We start from the raw sequence: 17,005 nt of genomic DNA, 5'->3' as shown, positions 1-17,005 counted from the left end.
TCAGACATTATTGCACCTCTAAATGCATGTCCAGTGTCAGTGCAGGAACTAGTGCTGCCTTTATGTGTCCAGTCAAGAGGAGAGGGTGTTGAATCTTGTATACATGTGATCATGAACTTGCAGGAACGTTTTAGTAAATTTAGCCACAATGTTTCCAAAACTTTATCCAAGTGTTTGAGTGGCTTGACCTCTAAACATGCCTTAAAGAAATGGTTGTGGGAACTCAGTGAGATTGATACCGCTATTATGGCATACAGTTAGCTTAGCTTGGCCTAACAGTAACTTATTATTCAGGTGAGTAGAACAGCCAGTCACCTTGTCGTTGGCAGGCAACCCTACGTACAACCATTTTTAGCAACATTTGATTTGATTTGATTTTATACACTTTATTAATCCCCGAGGGGAAATTTCTTCATGCACTTCAGATTTGTAAAAATCCAGTTACCATTGGACAGGGGAAAGCTAACTGTTTCCCAGTTTCAAGTTTTTATGTCAAGCTAACTTAACTGGCTTCAGGCCGTAGCTTCATACATGTTACATATTAATGAATAGATATCAGAGTGGAATTGATCTTGTCATGCAACTCAAAAAACAGGGTTTAAAAAATGCCATTACATTAACCCTTCAGCTATAGTTATAACTGTCAGACATCGAATACTGATGTTCCTATCCGGTGTTGCCGCTGCATGTACCTGTTGTCCAGTGAGTTGTCCTCTGTATTTATTCAGTCTGTAAATATATGTTTCCTTCTAACTGTCAACACTAAAAAAAGATCTGTGGATGTGGATGCCAAGAGTCATTTGTTGTATTTGCAAGATCTTAGGAATCTTCAGTCCTTAACAGTCTTACAAGGTGCATCCACCTATCTTTGTTCACAGAGTTGTATGCTTGGTTGAGATGAAAAAAACAGAAAGGTCATATTTCCCTCATTTTCCCTACATTCATGTTCACAAGTACTCAACTGGAAAATTAGTACCTCTAGCTTATTACCTGGACAATCAACCAACCGCATAACTGCAGTGGATGGAAACTGACCTTCATTTGCATTGTCTATTGCCTATTCTCTAAAAATGTGGGCACATTTTGAAAAGTGTTGCACTACATTCGGATGGAAACCAAGCTAAAGCCTTATTTCACAATGAAAGCCATCGCATTCTCCCAGGTGTCTCCTCACCTCAATAATGATTGTCATTTGGACCGGACTGCCTAGCAGCGTGTGTTTAGGATCTTCCTGGGAAGAGTCAGGCTGTCACTTCATATGAACCCTGTAATGGCAGGCCGCTGCTGATGCGCCTGACAGTGAGCCACAGCGTCTGATGGGAGATAATTGTGCGGCTCTGCTGTTCAGGAACAACTGGATCGATAATCTGTCTTTTTCTGACGGGCATAAATTGAGCCGAAGAGGGCGGATTGAGAGGAAGAATGAAAATGAAAACAAACATAATAGGATCAAGAAAAATGTTGGCCAGGAGATTTACAAACTTGGCTCTTACCTTTGTCATAAGTTAATATCTCGCTGGCAGCTGGGAAAAATATTAGTGTTTTGTCAGCCAAAGGGGCTGACAAAGAGGCAGTGTGTCAAAGCATAATCTCACCTGACAACAACAGCCGAGGTTACAGAGATTTTGGGAGGGAGGGGAACAGCGTATTCAGCGTGGCTTTAGGCACAGTTTAAAAGCTATTTACGTTTACTGTATGACTTGTCGTTGTCTGCACTTGTAGCACTTCATTTAGTGGTTCTTACGAAGCCTTGAGAACAGACTTGATGTTTTTATGGCTGCAACACTGAGGTGTTCTGTCTGAGTTTTCTTTTCATGACCCTCATGGTGACAATATTTCAGTACATTTGCTTAATTTGTAATGGAGTATTTTAGATCATGATAATGGCACTTTTACTTTAGTGAATGATCTTATGTCACTGAAGATTCGACTCAGTTACTTAGGTGTAAGCACTGACTGAATATAAAAGTGGACGTAGATTGAAAATGAGGCTGATGCGGACGTGCCTTAAGATGCAATACCACCGAGTCCCACTAGAGGTTGGCTCCTAAAAGCCTCCGACTCCATAGACTCCCATTCAACTTGTGTCATAAAATTCCTAATTGATACATTTTTTACACAAGTTATTTCTGATTTACTAGCTAAAGTCGCTTCTTCTTATTAGTCTTCTGGTGGTCCATCTGAAAATAATCCCATCATTAATTAGAAAATAAACTCCTAAAAAGCTGTGTGTCAGGGGCGTGTCTGTTTGATTAACAGGCCTGTGGTGCAGTCAGGTTACGGCTAACAGTGAGCAGGATGTAGTATCGTTGGGTTTCCAATCAGATCCACCACTTACTCCTCCCCAGCTCGTCCAAATATGGTCACTTCTGGCTCCAAACCGGTCTGGACTAGCAAGATGGCGCCGGCCAATATCCGAACTTGAGGCTTCATGACGGCCATTGACAAACCAATGGGTGACATCACTGTTGGTTGCTGCTTGGGCATAACACAGACCTGTGGCTACTTTACTATGTCAAGTGCCTTGAAATAACTTGTGTTGTAAATTGGCACTATATTAAAACAAACGGAGTTGTATGGAATAGGCAGAATCTGAATTCTTATTGGTTACATGGTATTGAGTACAAACAACACAAACAATCCAATACTTACAAAAAACTGGCAACTGGCTGGAATGAACAGAAATGACTTAAACAAAGATAGAAGAAAGCAAAACGGTTTCTACTTACTACACAAGGCTTATTCTACTCTATTAACACAATTAATTTCACCAAAGAGTGGTCCACAATGTAATGACAACAACCTTAAAACTTTTGGAACATTGACAGTTTTTTTTGTGCAGAGCTGACAATACACAGTGATAAAAGTGACTGGGAGATGACAGAAAAATAGAATAATTATTAATGGCCTCAAATAAATACAGTGACTTCATGTATGTATACAGTAGTAGGCTGTCTGAACCAAGACTTTTTATTTGTATGTAATTTAGCAAGCAATAGGGAGTGGAAAACAAGATAAGGGAAAAATGTCAGAAAAAGGGTTGAGCTGCCAAGATCAATAAAGTGCTCAATGTCCTGGATCCTGAATAACAAATAATGTTCCTTTTTATCAACCAAGCAGGTCACTGAAGTCCCACAAAAAAAGCTTTCCGCTCCCAATTTCTCGAATTCATTCCAAACCAGGAGACGGAGCATTTAGTCATCTGCCATTAAAGACTGTTGAACACCTTGCCAGCTGAGTTATGGATTTCACTTTTACTGTCCTGTTTAAAGTGTAAACTGAGGACATTTTTTGTGTGTTTTATTTCTCTATAAAGCACTAAAAGAATACAAAATAAAGAATTGCTTCTGTATGAAACTAAACTACAAATAAATGTGACTTGGTGATGTTTAGAGGAAAACAAACAAAAAATTGCACTGTCACTAATCCAGGGGCACAAGACTGAATATAAATATAACAATTATTTGATACAAAGTATCAGCAGCAGGATGTGTTAAAACAACACTGCTTAGCTTAGGTCAGGACAATAAAAGTCACAAGTACCAACGATCAGTGAATTTTGATGTGGGTTTATTATCAGCATTTAGTAAATTAGACAAAACAGAATTTTCACCATCCTGAAACTTGGCCGTGCAAGTAAGTGCTCAGTGAGAGTCAGGACACTGAGTTATTGGTCGATATTGACGAAACAATGCCAGGAACTGTCCAATGACGTGGTCAAAAAAATTAAAACAAGACTGATACTGTATGCTATTAATGGAGGCAGGAGTGTACGGTTTGTAGCTCCCTGTGTGTGTGGAAAATATTATGCAACCAATCGGAGATCAGCTTTAGGTCACCTGCTTGCCAAAAGTTTAAGGACCCACGTACATCAGGCCTACAGGAACTGTGCTACAATCATTGACTGTATATAGATGTGGACGTAGCTCCGGGGTCTGAAAAATTAGGCCAATTAAGCTGCAATACCACAGAGTGCCACTAGAGGTTGGCTCCAAAAAGCCTCTGGGTCCATAGACTCCGCTATCGGTGGGTGGGAGATAGTATCGTCGGGTTTCCAATCAGATCGTCTCAGATCCATCGCTCACTCCCCCCCAGCCTGTCCAAATATGGTCACTTCTGGCTCCAAACTGCTCTGAAATAGCAAGATGCCGCCAGCCAAGGCGCCATCTTGAGGCTTCAAAACAACCATTCATAAACCAATGGGTGACATCACTGTTGGTTGCTGCTTGGCTACAATGTGTGGCATTATTAGTGTAGTGGCCAAATCATGTTACTACAACTTCCGTGTTCACTATGTGATGCCCACAGACACTAAATGCATTTTCCCACACAAACAATGATTAGAAAAGAAGTGGTTGTAAAATAGTGATACCATTTTTCGGAGCTTTACAAACCCCAATAAATTATTATTTGTATCATCAGAGCTGGCTCCAATTGGTCCAATAACATTTGGGAAGTCTGGAGGCGCCGCATGATTATTTTATTTCATCCCATTCATATATGCAGGGAGCCAACGGGAAGTCAGCTGTTTGGCCAATGGGAGTCTCATAATGTACCTGCTACCTTATATGGATCTGAAATTGTGGAGGTACCTCATGGAGAAAGCTTGGACATTTTTTCCCACACACCACTGAGAAACTTTAATTTCAATGAATGAGGCACCATTTTGTAATCTGGTATTCGGTTCTCCTTAATACACCCATGACCTACATATACACTCATTTGGCCAGCGCTCCTCACACAGTTAGAATTTGAAGTCACACAGAAATGAAGTGAATACATTTTTATTTTATTTTTTTTAAATGCTAACATGACTTAGAGGCACATAATACAACTAAGCCATTCAGTATTATTCTGCAGTATCTATTTAATAAATGTTTAAGTAGCTTTTCTTCATGGGATAATTGGATTCAGCCACCGCTGAACAAAAGCATCGTATTTGATATTAAGAAACACAGTGCATGCTCGGCATATTGACTCCAGCCATGCAGAATGGACTTGCAAAAATACCTTGTCATGTATCCACTCACACAGATTAGAAATGTAACAGCAACAATAGTATGCGTGAGTCACATAATAACGGTATATAAACTGCTTTGTTTAAAATGGACTGGGCCAAAGACGCTCCATAATTCACACAAACAATGATGCTGCTTGTAGTAGTTGTCATTACAAAGTTTTCGGCTCGCTGACTTGTGTCGAAGCCCTTCTGTCTTTCACTGATATTGAGAATTCTGGATGTTAGAGGCTGCCTGTAATTTCTGTTCACACAATAGTTGCTTCCCCCATTAAAATTCCTGTTTAAAATCCACCTAAAGGTCCAGTGTTGACATGCAGTACTTTGGACTTTGCTAGGCCTCTTCTTCTCTGGTGTTGCTGATTTTGTAACATTTTGGCAAACATTTGCAAGTAAAGCAAGAAGTCACACATTATCTGATTGATTTGTTTTTGTATCAGCTCCTCATAAACCATATGACCAGAACCATACGTCAGTGGAGCTGAGAAGAAACATGATGATTTACCCAGAATCCAAAAGTTACCTGTAAGTACACAGAATTAAACATTAAAGTTTGATGTTTGGATTGTTTGAAATGCATCTTGGGAGTCTCTCCTCAAGCATTTACCTCATACCACTGATGCATTATTAAATATCTTGACATTTGTCATTGTATTTGCTCATCATTTCTACTTGTGCAGTCCTCAAGACCTGGGTTAACACAGGAGGAAACACTTTTCAGGAAAATGTTTGTCTCTCCATTGAGATTAAAATAAAGTTTGGTGGGCTGGATAAAAGCTTCCTTTTGCACAGCATGTCTTTGTAATGATGGACCCACTGGTCACTTTGGATCGCTCCATTAGTTTCTCTCACAAAAAGGATATTCTTTCTGTTACTCACTCATTTTGTACTGTGTTTTTGATTTGAAGATTAAAAGACCATGAAGTTAAAAGTAGAGAGAGAGTTGAATTGCATTCATATTAATTCTGACATGTCATGATTCAGTCAACTTGTGGTCCACAAAAGAAAATTAAGTACAGAAGACTTTGCATTTAATATATGGGTTTTGGAATAAAACAACTGCCGCACCCCTTTAGTAAGCACAATACCCCGCTGTCTGATACTGATGTCGTCCAATCTTTAGAGGAAATGCACAGCAGAAAAACAGAGGAGTTTGACAAAGAATGACTGGAGGCGGTGGATGGGATGATGCCGGGAGCCACGGTGCAGGGAAATTCAATCCCTTACAGTGAGACAAATTGTTCCATGAGCAACTCGCTGTCCTTTCAATTTCTCAGCCTGTTGATTAATACGTAAAGAGCACTGTCTGTCACAACGGGAGTCTAACTTGGCATGTCTTCCTGGCGACTCCTCAGCCAAGGCCCCCTATAATGAGCCTGTGCTCTCGGTGCCCAGCAGCAGATTGCTTTGATGCTCCTATTTACCCAGTTTCTCTTGGCTCACCATACAGAAATGTACAAATCCTCCCACTCACCCGCCCCACAGCCTGAAAATTAGAACAGCGCGCTCATGGTAATCGAGAAAAAAATGAGAGAGTGCGATCCCTACAAATGAAAATCAGTGTGGTATTGTCACTCACTTAAATATAATGTGGTAAGACGTGCATTTCCAATTTCTATCACCTCCTTGGTTAGAGTCGTGCTCCTATGTCTCGACCGGGCTCATCAAGAGCTCATACTTAGTAGATGGGCGAACACATAGGGCTGCACATTTCACCCGTAAGGATGAAATAAGAGAACGCAAGCAAAAATCAATTGGCTCTGGCTTAGACGCTCAGTAATGCCTCGGTGTCAGGGTGGAATGCTAATGTTGCTCTGGCTCTTGATCAGTGCCCTGTGGAGAGCGACAGCCAGCTTTCACAGTCTCTCTTTCCTTCATTTTACTGACTTCACTTTGCTTTATTCACTTTGATGGCAAGTTTGACAGTTTTAACCCAAATATTATTTTCTTATAGTGGAGAAATATTTGTTGTTCTTCTTGCTTCTGTTTTACTGGAGGATACATGTTTGTAAAATTGTGCTGACTTGTAACCCCATTTTTGGTAATCCAGATGTTAGAAGTGTCACAGAAATGCAGAAATGTGACTGTAGAAATGTACCATAAAGCGTTCCAATGCTCTACTGTTGTCAATTTCCATCCCATAGAAACCCGTATTTCAGCTTCACAAGGCAACTGCGCTCTGAAGACTGTAGTTTTTGCGATGGTGGAATGCAGTATGTTTACTCAAGTACTGTACCCCTGGAAGTCCCTATTCTGGAGATGTTTTTAGGAGGTTGCAGAGAGTGTTTTTAGAACAGGTTCAATGACATCTGCGTCAGCGACTCATTGTTATAAAGCTGCAGCCTGTACTGTGCATTTGTTTTTTGGTGAAACCTCTGTTTTTGTCGTCCCAACAACTCCAACAGAGTAAGACATCTTCTGTCAACCTGACTGCATCATGTCGGTTTCAGTGGGCACATTCTCCCATTTAAACTTTTCGCATATTAGATCATTAATGTAAACTGATTTGCTTAATAGTTTAGAACCGAGTATCTTGTTACAAATACGGTGGATTCAGTTTTAAAGGCTGCACCTGCTGTTTCACTGTGGCAGATACGTATTTAATCAACAAATTGGATCAATATTTAAAGATTCAATTTGGGCTTTTAATCAGAACATCTTTACAGACGTGTATTACTCGTGAAAGGCCCTTTATTTATAAAATTGGTGGAGTGCACCTTTAATTAGTCTATAAATCACCGTGTGAGGTCACGATCAGGAAATTTGCAGATGAGAGCGTACAATTTTTTCTTTATTTCCTGTGTCCAGTGTCATGATGAAAAATAGATCCTGGGCCTAATTTACTGCTACCGACAACACCCACTGCAGCACTGATGCTGTAATCCATCACGAATGAGAGCTGTACAAGAAATGGGTCACGTATCTGGAATGTGCATCGCTCTGGAAGTCTGCCTGGGAATTGATACACTGGTAAATGTGGTTGTACTTTGAAACTGGTTGACAGTAATGACATGTTTCATGTTCCAGAGGAATGGCACGTGCAATTTTGAGACCACGCCGCTTCCTTTTGCATTGTGCTGACTCTGCTCTCTCTTCCTCGACAGATGAGGTGTGGTGGTGGTGGTGGTGGTGGTGGTGGATTGTTTTAAATGGTTGTTTTTCCGATTTCCCCCATGACAACTAAATGGAATAAACCTCCCTGATTGATTGCAGTGAAACCCAGGCACTTACAGGCTAGCATGTGCTGTCACCCACAGATAAACTGTTCTTACTTGCCTGAAATGAAAATGTACCTGACAGATAACAGCTGCATATGAGGATATTTCTGTGAGAAATGACTTGCTTTTTTTTTTTTTTTTACAGCGTGTTAAAAAATAGATTAAAAAACAGCAGAAAAACACAGCAGTTAAGTACAACCAGACGGTAAGAGTGATTCAGGTTGGACTGCTGTGGCTGGCAATCAACTCTGAGACAGACTTCCCCTCTTAGTAGGGGTCCTGAGCTGTTTTGCAAAAAAATGAATAATAAAAAGCTCCAATAAAATATGGATGAAAAGTAAAAAGGGAGAGACTGTTAAAGAGCTGGAAATCCAGAGTGGTGAATAAAATTGGTTGAATTAAGGAAGCATCAGGGAGACGTGGCTTGGCCTGCATTTGTGATGACATTAGTGCATGTGGGCAGCTCGTCTCTGGTGTGTAACATTTGAGGAGGATTACTGTCGCGATGTAATCTGTTTTTGGTTTAGCAACGTAATCCACTGAGTTGATCAAATATAGTCAAGTAATCCAATTTCTTTCAGTTAACTATGGAATATCTTGCTTCTATCTATTAAATATTTTGTATCTGAATCACCTAACTACCACCTCTTAATGAAGTACAACATTAAAGTATAACACAGCATATGTTTGAGTAGAACAATGTGGGACACGTTACCAATGCTGAGAGGTAGTCTGAAATTTTGATATGTTTATTCAGCATCAAAAATGAACACACACAAAAGACAATTCAGGTTACAGGTCGGAATTTAACATTTAACTGTACAAGAAAACAACACGTGAAAGGTGATCAAAGACTCATTAAATGTAAATTTAAATCACTTATTCTTTGAGGGACTCTGTAAAAACTGCTGGTTGGCCCATATGCATTTTCAGCACCATGGACAGCACCTGGCTGAAACACATGAATATAATAGCACCAGCCTAGTATTCAAATTAAACACCACAATGGATCACATGATCCTCTTCCGTATTCTAAACCAAGTTAATCTTACCTTAGATGTTCTTCTGGACTTTATACTTTTTGTTTGAACGGGCAGCTACCATTAAGGCCTTCTCCTTGAGTGCATAGGTGTACAACTCATTACAGCTGTAGCCAAAGTTGCTTTTGACTTGAATTGGACTCTTGATAAGCTCAAGAGAGCACCTGTTTCGTTGGTCGGCCCACGCTGCCATCATGAGGGAAAACACTTTCTCTACAGAAGCATTGGTAACAGGGATGCTGAAGAGAAAAGATGCAACAGCAGTCATATGTGGTGTCTTTGTGCTGTGAAGCAGGGTTGACCACTGCACAAGAACAGGAGCTCTTCTCCCCACAATTGTCTGCTGGCGTGGCAAAGTCACACAGTATTCTTCATACAGTTCATCCATGTCCAGTTTTCCCCTGATCTGGAGGACGTCCACTGCATCACAGAGAAGGGAGAATGTGAACTTGCTTTTCAGCATCAAGCTTGTAACATTCTTGTGGTCTTTGTCTGAGAAGTCATATCACTTTTCAAGGTAGTCGAATGCAACCTTGTAGAAGTTGGAAAGTTCATGTTTAATGGCGGCTGCCCGTTTGTCTGGAAACTGTTGGAGAATAGCACTAGTCTCCATTCCAAAAAAATTATCCATCTGTCGAGTTTTGTCTTGAGAGTGAACATAGTCTCATATTGCTCACAGATAGTCACATCCACTACCTCCAACAGCAGCACGACATTGTGGAAGATCTTCAGCACATCATTCAGGAAGGAAAGGTGGACATGTAGCTCAAGGTGTCAAAAGAGTTTTTCGTTGACTTTTAGACAGAGGAGACCGGAGCCAGAATACAAGTTAAAAGGTTTAATCAGCAGTTGATTGAGGAGCATTTTAACAATGCACCAACATCATGTGGTTACAGAGTAAAAGGCTCAGAGTATGAGCGTTTACAGTCAGCATTTATATCTCTTGTGGTCCTCGTCGACTCAGACGATACATTTCTCTTCAGGCTGAGGCCTTGGCCTTCATAATTAGCTATTCGATAAAGGGCCTGTTATTGACGACTTGACGAAAATAACAAGTTGCACAGCAGTGAGCCATCTCTACACGGGCACAAAGAGTTGTTCAAGGACGTCTCCCCGTATTTTACCATATAAAAATGAAATTCTTATAACACAAGGGGTTGCCCATCAATGTCCTGATCTTTTTTAAACAGTCACCTCAATGACTTTGGGCAGTGATCCTCTCACAGTGACAAGAAATAGCTCTTAATAGGTGTCCAGCTGTCATGTAGCCTCTTGACAGCCGGCCACAAACTTAGTCATCCTGTGGGAACGTGTCTCAGTCCAACCTCATAGTCTTCTTCAACAAATGTGAATATTGCTTTTAATTCCTCTGTTCGTTTTTAGGATGCTGAAAAGTGACTAAATATTTGTGTTCACTATGGACTCAATGACAATGTCCAACCTGTCTCCAGCATGCTTTGCACAGTTGTGTCCTATGTGGGCCATACAGTTTGCCTTTTTGATGCCACTGTTGTCCTCTTTTAGTTTCTGAAAAACTGAATTGTTTTTGCTATAATTTACACTTGCATTATCAGCAGTGTATGTTGAAATCATATCCACTTGTAGGTCATTTTCTTTTAACTTATTTTTAATCTGGGAGTATATTGTAGCAGATGATAAGAGTCAAGGATCTTGCTTTTCAAACCCAACTCTGGTGTCCAGTCTCTCACGTTTTGTCACGCTATGATTAGAAGCATCTACTGAAAAAAAGGCGTGTGTCTTTTTGTCACTTTGGGGTTGAACCATTGGGGATTTTAGTTCTCTTGAACAAGTCTGCACAGAGGCAGGTGCCAGCACATCTGTAATAATAGCCGGTGCATTGTTTTGTTTTTTCCCAATATCAAAGTCTGGAAAAATGACGTGTCTGCTGACCTGTAAGACTGGGAGTGTTGCACAGTGTGGTAAAGGTGAGTTATTTCCGCTGCTGTTATTTTATCTGTGAGGCAGTCTTCTTTGTGTTTCAGCAGGTATGTGTCCATGGATCTGCACATCTCTTTTTGAAACACATTTTATTGTGAGACTCACATGTGCTGCACCACTTGAGGTCGTAATCTCCTCCGTGTGAAATCGAAAAAGAACTCTGGCACAAAAGGCAAAAAAACTCTCTGAGAGTCCACTTCCACCGATTTCACCCTGTTACAGGTACTTTCCCAGTCTTCGTTATAGCTGCATCTCCTTTTTTTGTATGTAGTTTCCATGATTTCAGTCTGCTGAAATTTGCAATTTGTGACTTTTGGACGCTATTTTCCAGGTTGGGCATAACGTGACAGACTAACGTGCACTTCATCCGCGAGCGCAGTTTGATTGAAATCAGTCACAGCCCCCATGATGAGTGATTAGATTAAAGCCAGATTTTAGAGAAGCCAATTAAAATGCGGGACAAGTGTCAATATGTGGGATGACGAAAAAGGAACGAAAATGCTGTGCAATCCTGCACAAAGGACCTTGTCACTCTAGCTATAATCAAAATTTGTGTGCAATTTAAACCGTGAACCAGATGATTTCCAGGATGTGAAATAATTATCTGAGTTTATCACTACACGCAACCCGCGTGTAGTGATAAACTCAGATAATTATTCTCTGACCCGCGAATATACCCGTTATATAACGCGAAATCACAACAGAGGTTATTTCATGGCACTTAACACATTAAAGTTCTTACCGTGGAACTTTACAATATTACACACAGAAACCCAAGTAAAAACTCCCTCTTAACAGGAAGAAACTGCCGACAGAACCCAGTTCAGTTTCATCACTGTCATCAGACTCATTTATTTACTGTAGTGCCAATAAACTTACTTCATTTACTTAATCTGCCCCGCACCAAATGACAAAATTAGCAACTAGCTGGTCAACATAGTTCAGCACCTAGCAGCTAAAGAGACATGTAGCTGTCTTTGCTTTGAGTTGATGGAAAACAAGCTTGAGCTCAGTAAAGAATGAATATCCAACTTGGTTTGCTAGAAGCAAATGCCAATGTTTGCTGATACAAATCAGCTAAACTAAACTTTGCCTTGAGTTGTGTAATAAATGAGCCACAGACCAGCAGTCTTTACGAGTCCTTTATTTTTCATAAAGACACGACCTTTTCTCCCACAGCCAGGTTCAGTTCCTCAAAAAAACAAAACACAATTTTTCAGCTAACTGCTGGTTAGCAAGCCACACAACGGAAATGTATTATTTTGCTACATGAGTTTTGAAACAGACAAGCTGGCAAAAGCTCTAACAGGCTGTTGTGGTTTGCTCAACAAATTATACACAACAATATGGAGCTTTTGCTGGCAAACAGGAAGACATTTTTTGATTATTGAGTAATACATTTTACCAAAAATGTTTTTTTTTTTGCAAATATAATGTAATACAGCTCAATCAAAAATGTCAGTGTCGTTTAAAACGCCTAACAAGTGGCAGAAAAAGTAAACTAATAAAATAGCGAAAAACCGCTTTAATATCAGTTTTGTAATAATCATTTGAACAAAATGTTGAAATCAGTTTCTTCTGAGTGACCTCTCCGTTTTGGGTTATCACTGTGAAGCCTGTTTTAGGTCAGATTCTGTGGTCGGCTTTAATTTGGCTGCTCTGAGTCCTGGTTTCATCCCAGTGTCCGAGGCAACATGGTTGATCCACCAGCAGATGGAGGGGTCAGGTGTACAGGCTACAGCGAGAAGTCTATGTCTTTCCCAGCGATGAATCTGCCTCTGCTGCTCCAGAGTCACACACGGGTTTAATAAGGGATCACTTGGAATAGACTGTGACCGTTTGTGACCGTCCATATGATGATTCACTTCACGAAGAGACGAAGAGCCCTGCTGCAGGGGGAGGTATTTATTTAGCAGGATTAAGTGGATTAGGTTTTCTGTCTTAAATGTAATGATACACACGACAGATTATTTATTTGTTTCTCAATCATCAAACATCTTATTTAGATGTCGTTATTGTTGTGCTTACTGTGCTATTTTCAAAATTGTAGATATTTGACTACTTAACCCTGTTTGATTCTTCAAAACACCTTTTTAAAACCATCCAACGAACAGATACAGCATGGAGGTTGTTTTTTTTTTTTTAAATTGAACATGTGGGTAATTTGTTATGGTGCGCCCAGACAGAAATTGACTGGATCTGTGAGGCTGCTGTGCCATATTAATTGCATGCGTAAACTCGCCCTTAAAGCCACTGTGTACCGAAGCTTTATGGATTAGTTTGCTGTCACTTCTTCTTTGGAAAGCCTTCCATCGTGGTTAAGGGGATTAAGGCTCGACTGGACTTAAGAACACTTGTATATTAATAAGTAATTGGGCCAGCTCGGCTGCAGTCGGCACCCTACATACATACTGAATTATAACTACATAAATAAATCAAAGGAAGTAGGTTAGAGGCGAGACCTGGTGCTTTGTTCGATCATAATACGACCTGGAGCACCTTCAGGAGTGCACTGTCTCAATGCTAACCATCCAGGCATCCTAATGAGCGTCAAAATGTCACAGACAGCTGAGCAGAGGACGGAAAAGCACAGAAAGCTGCTGGTATATCCATATTTGGTATGCATCTGAAACTTCTCTTTTTGTCTGGGGAGGCTTTGCTGTTTGAGAGAAGCTTAAGGGAGGGGAACAACTTATTCTGTCTTTTTTTATGAGAACCTTTGGCTGTTTATGGATCAGCTGGGTTCACAGAGGAATGCTGTGATGCTGTGTTATGACAGATTTTTGGTCAGCATAATTCTGATGTTTCTCAAACAGTAAACATAAACAGACAAAGACTTTTGCCTCACCATAAACATGCAACACCATTTATGATTAACAAAAGAAATATCCTTAATGACAATCATAGGAAACAACAATATACACAATAGAAGCACTATTCAATTTGAATCCACTTTGAGCAAGCACTAATGCAACGGTAAAGTAAAGCTCTGCTTTAACAGGAAGAAATGTTGAGCACAACCCAACCACAACCCAAATTCATACATGCAGCAGATATGCATATTACATACACTACTACATCATGCATACAAGATGGTACATGATACATATATACATAGATTGCTTGTTGAGAGATGGAATTTATTGCATTGGTTGTAGGGATGGATGCAGACCGATGAAGTAGCAAACCATAACAATGATGGTATGCGTTTATATTACAGCTAAATAGGCATCTATCTATACATACTGATAGAATGTATAAAAGAGGTATCATACTGGCATACAGTATGTACAAAAGATGTCATAAGCAGAGTTGAAATTGAGCATTACAGTTTGGCGGGAGTAAGCAGCGATAAGCAGACAGTTTCAGGTGGAAAACCTGCAATAGCATCTCAGTGGAGATTGTGGTGGAAATTCTTCGCCGAAGCCCGGATGCCCTGGTCCTTTCACACTACTTGCAGTTGTCATTATCATACGCGTAGTCTTTGGAGTCTGATGCAATGTAGGTTTATTGAAAATCAATTCAATTCAATTCCATTCAATTCAATTTTATTTATACAGCGCCAAATCACAACACAGGTTATTTCATGGCACTTAACACATTAAAGTCCTTACAGCAAGACGTTACAATATTATACAGAGAAACCCAACAATTCAACAATTCCCACATAAGCTAGGAGGGAAAAAAACCCTCTTTAAGGGAGAAAAACCTCCAACAGAGGGAAGAAAAACTCCCTCTTAACAGGAAGAAACCTCCGACAGCTCAGGAGTGGGCGGCCATCTGCCTCGACCGGTTGGGGTGAAAATCAAAGGTTTCAAAAAACCGAGTGTTCTTGCGAGAGCAACTGAAGCTGAAGTCACAAGAACTTCCTTTTAAACTGGTTCAGGTCTGAACGTTGCGCTCAGGTTTCCACATCTTCTGTCATGTGCCCTGACGCAATGGGTTTTATCTAATATTCACCTGACACAGTGAGCAACTTGTAATTAGATTTTCTGCCATCTAACGCTGTCTCATGATTGACACACAGTGCAGCTATTCTACATTCATACACTTTGTACTCTAATGTTACACAAATTCTTCCACAAAATAGTTTGGATGAGAAGAGGCAGAAGAGTGGGTTGCCTCATATACGTATATGTAATTAGAGGTTGTGGTGATGAAGAAAATTGTTATTACATACATCAGCATTGGTGGGCAGAAGTCTTACTATGCAGGAGAGAACAGAGACAAGTCAAACCTCTTGGGTGGCTGTGGCTCAGATGGTCAAGTGGGTTGCCCACTAATCAGAAGGTTGGTGGTTTGATTCCCCCCCCCCCAAGCTCCTCCTCCTCCTCTCCATATGCCTAAGTGTCCTTGGGCAAGATGCTGAACCCCAAGTTGCCTCTGATGGTGAATGTACCCCTGATGGCGGGAACCTTGCATGGCAGCTCAGTCTCGTGTGTGTGTGAATGGAGAACCATGAAAAAGCACTTTGAGACCGTAAAGGTGATAAAGCGCTATACAAGTGTAGACCATTTACCATTTAAACAGAATATCAGTCATACACACTAATTATCTAACCATTGATCTCATTGTACAGTGGCATGCCATAGCAAAGAGAACAACAATAATATGCCCACTTCATCAGTATCACTGACATAGCATATGACATACTGTATATAGAGAAACAAAGAGGTAAAAGATAGGATGCATGGTGTATGTGAAGTACACTGTGACTACAGTATACATTAAAGAGGAATGACTTTAGTCTGCACTTAAAGATGGAAAGGGAAACCAAAGGGAGACAGGTCGATTCCTCCACAGGAAGGAGACTCGATAACAAAACGCTCTGCCTCCTTAGTTTCTGGTGCTCTTGGAATTACAAGACCCTCACTCTGAGAATGAGGGAGTCTTGGTCGACCACAGGAGACAGTTAACTTCTTGAGGGAATTTGGAGCTAGGCTGTTTAGAGCTATGTATGGTAGAAGGAGTGCTTTGAAATCAGTGCTACTTTTTAAAGGGATCATTGTAGAGAGGCAAGTAGATATGAAATGTGTTCATATTTTTTAGTTGGAGTAGGTTTTCGAGCAGCGGTATTGTAAATTATTTAGAGGCTCTTTGGTGACTTGTTGCTACATCTAGACAGGAGAGCATTACAGCTGTCTGGTCGTTAAATGATAGACGCATGGATAAGTTTTATTCTGTCTTTAGGGAGAGGATTTTTCTGACTTGGGAAACATTTTGTAAATAAAAACATGTTTTATGTGTGAGTAGAATGAGAGGTGTTGGTCCACAGTTACACCAGTATCTGTGACACTTGTGTTGGATGTTAGAGAGATGCCATCGAGTGTGAGTAGCTGGCTGAATAGTGTCATTCTCCGTTGTTTAGGGCCTACAAACATAAACTCAATTTGATCTGTTTTAAGCAGCAGGAAGTTGTTTATCATCCATACTTTAAATTAAGCTTTTACAGAAGTTCAATAAGACCTGTAACCTTGCATCCTGGTTTAATTCCACCTCTGTGAATTAATTCTGCTTTGCTATCTTCTGCTGCACCACTTCCATTTTCCCACGCTGTCAAATCACTCATTCATAATCTTGTCTTCACTATATTTGTCCAATGATATTGTTGCCTGCGCTTTTGAGCCAGTCAGTTTCTCATCCCTGTTCTTTAGATATCACTGCAATTTGTCATTCTGCCATTCTTCCTTTCAGATCTCCTGATGCGCACCCCTCCTCCTCCCCATCACCACCTGTTCTGCCTGGTTTTCATGGGCATCTCTACCTAAAGT

This window comes from Brachyistius frenatus, unplaced genomic scaffold (assembly GCF_029030835.1).
Source record: "Brachyistius frenatus isolate BFR_SWC_R1_liver_20210118 unplaced genomic scaffold, ASM2903083v1 Contig_78, whole genome shotgun sequence".
NCBI classification, from domain to species: Eukaryota; Metazoa; Chordata; class Actinopteri; family Embiotocidae; genus Brachyistius; species Brachyistius frenatus.
The sequence above is the reverse complement of the archived record's forward strand: the minus strand, read 5'-3'. Positions refer to the sequence as shown.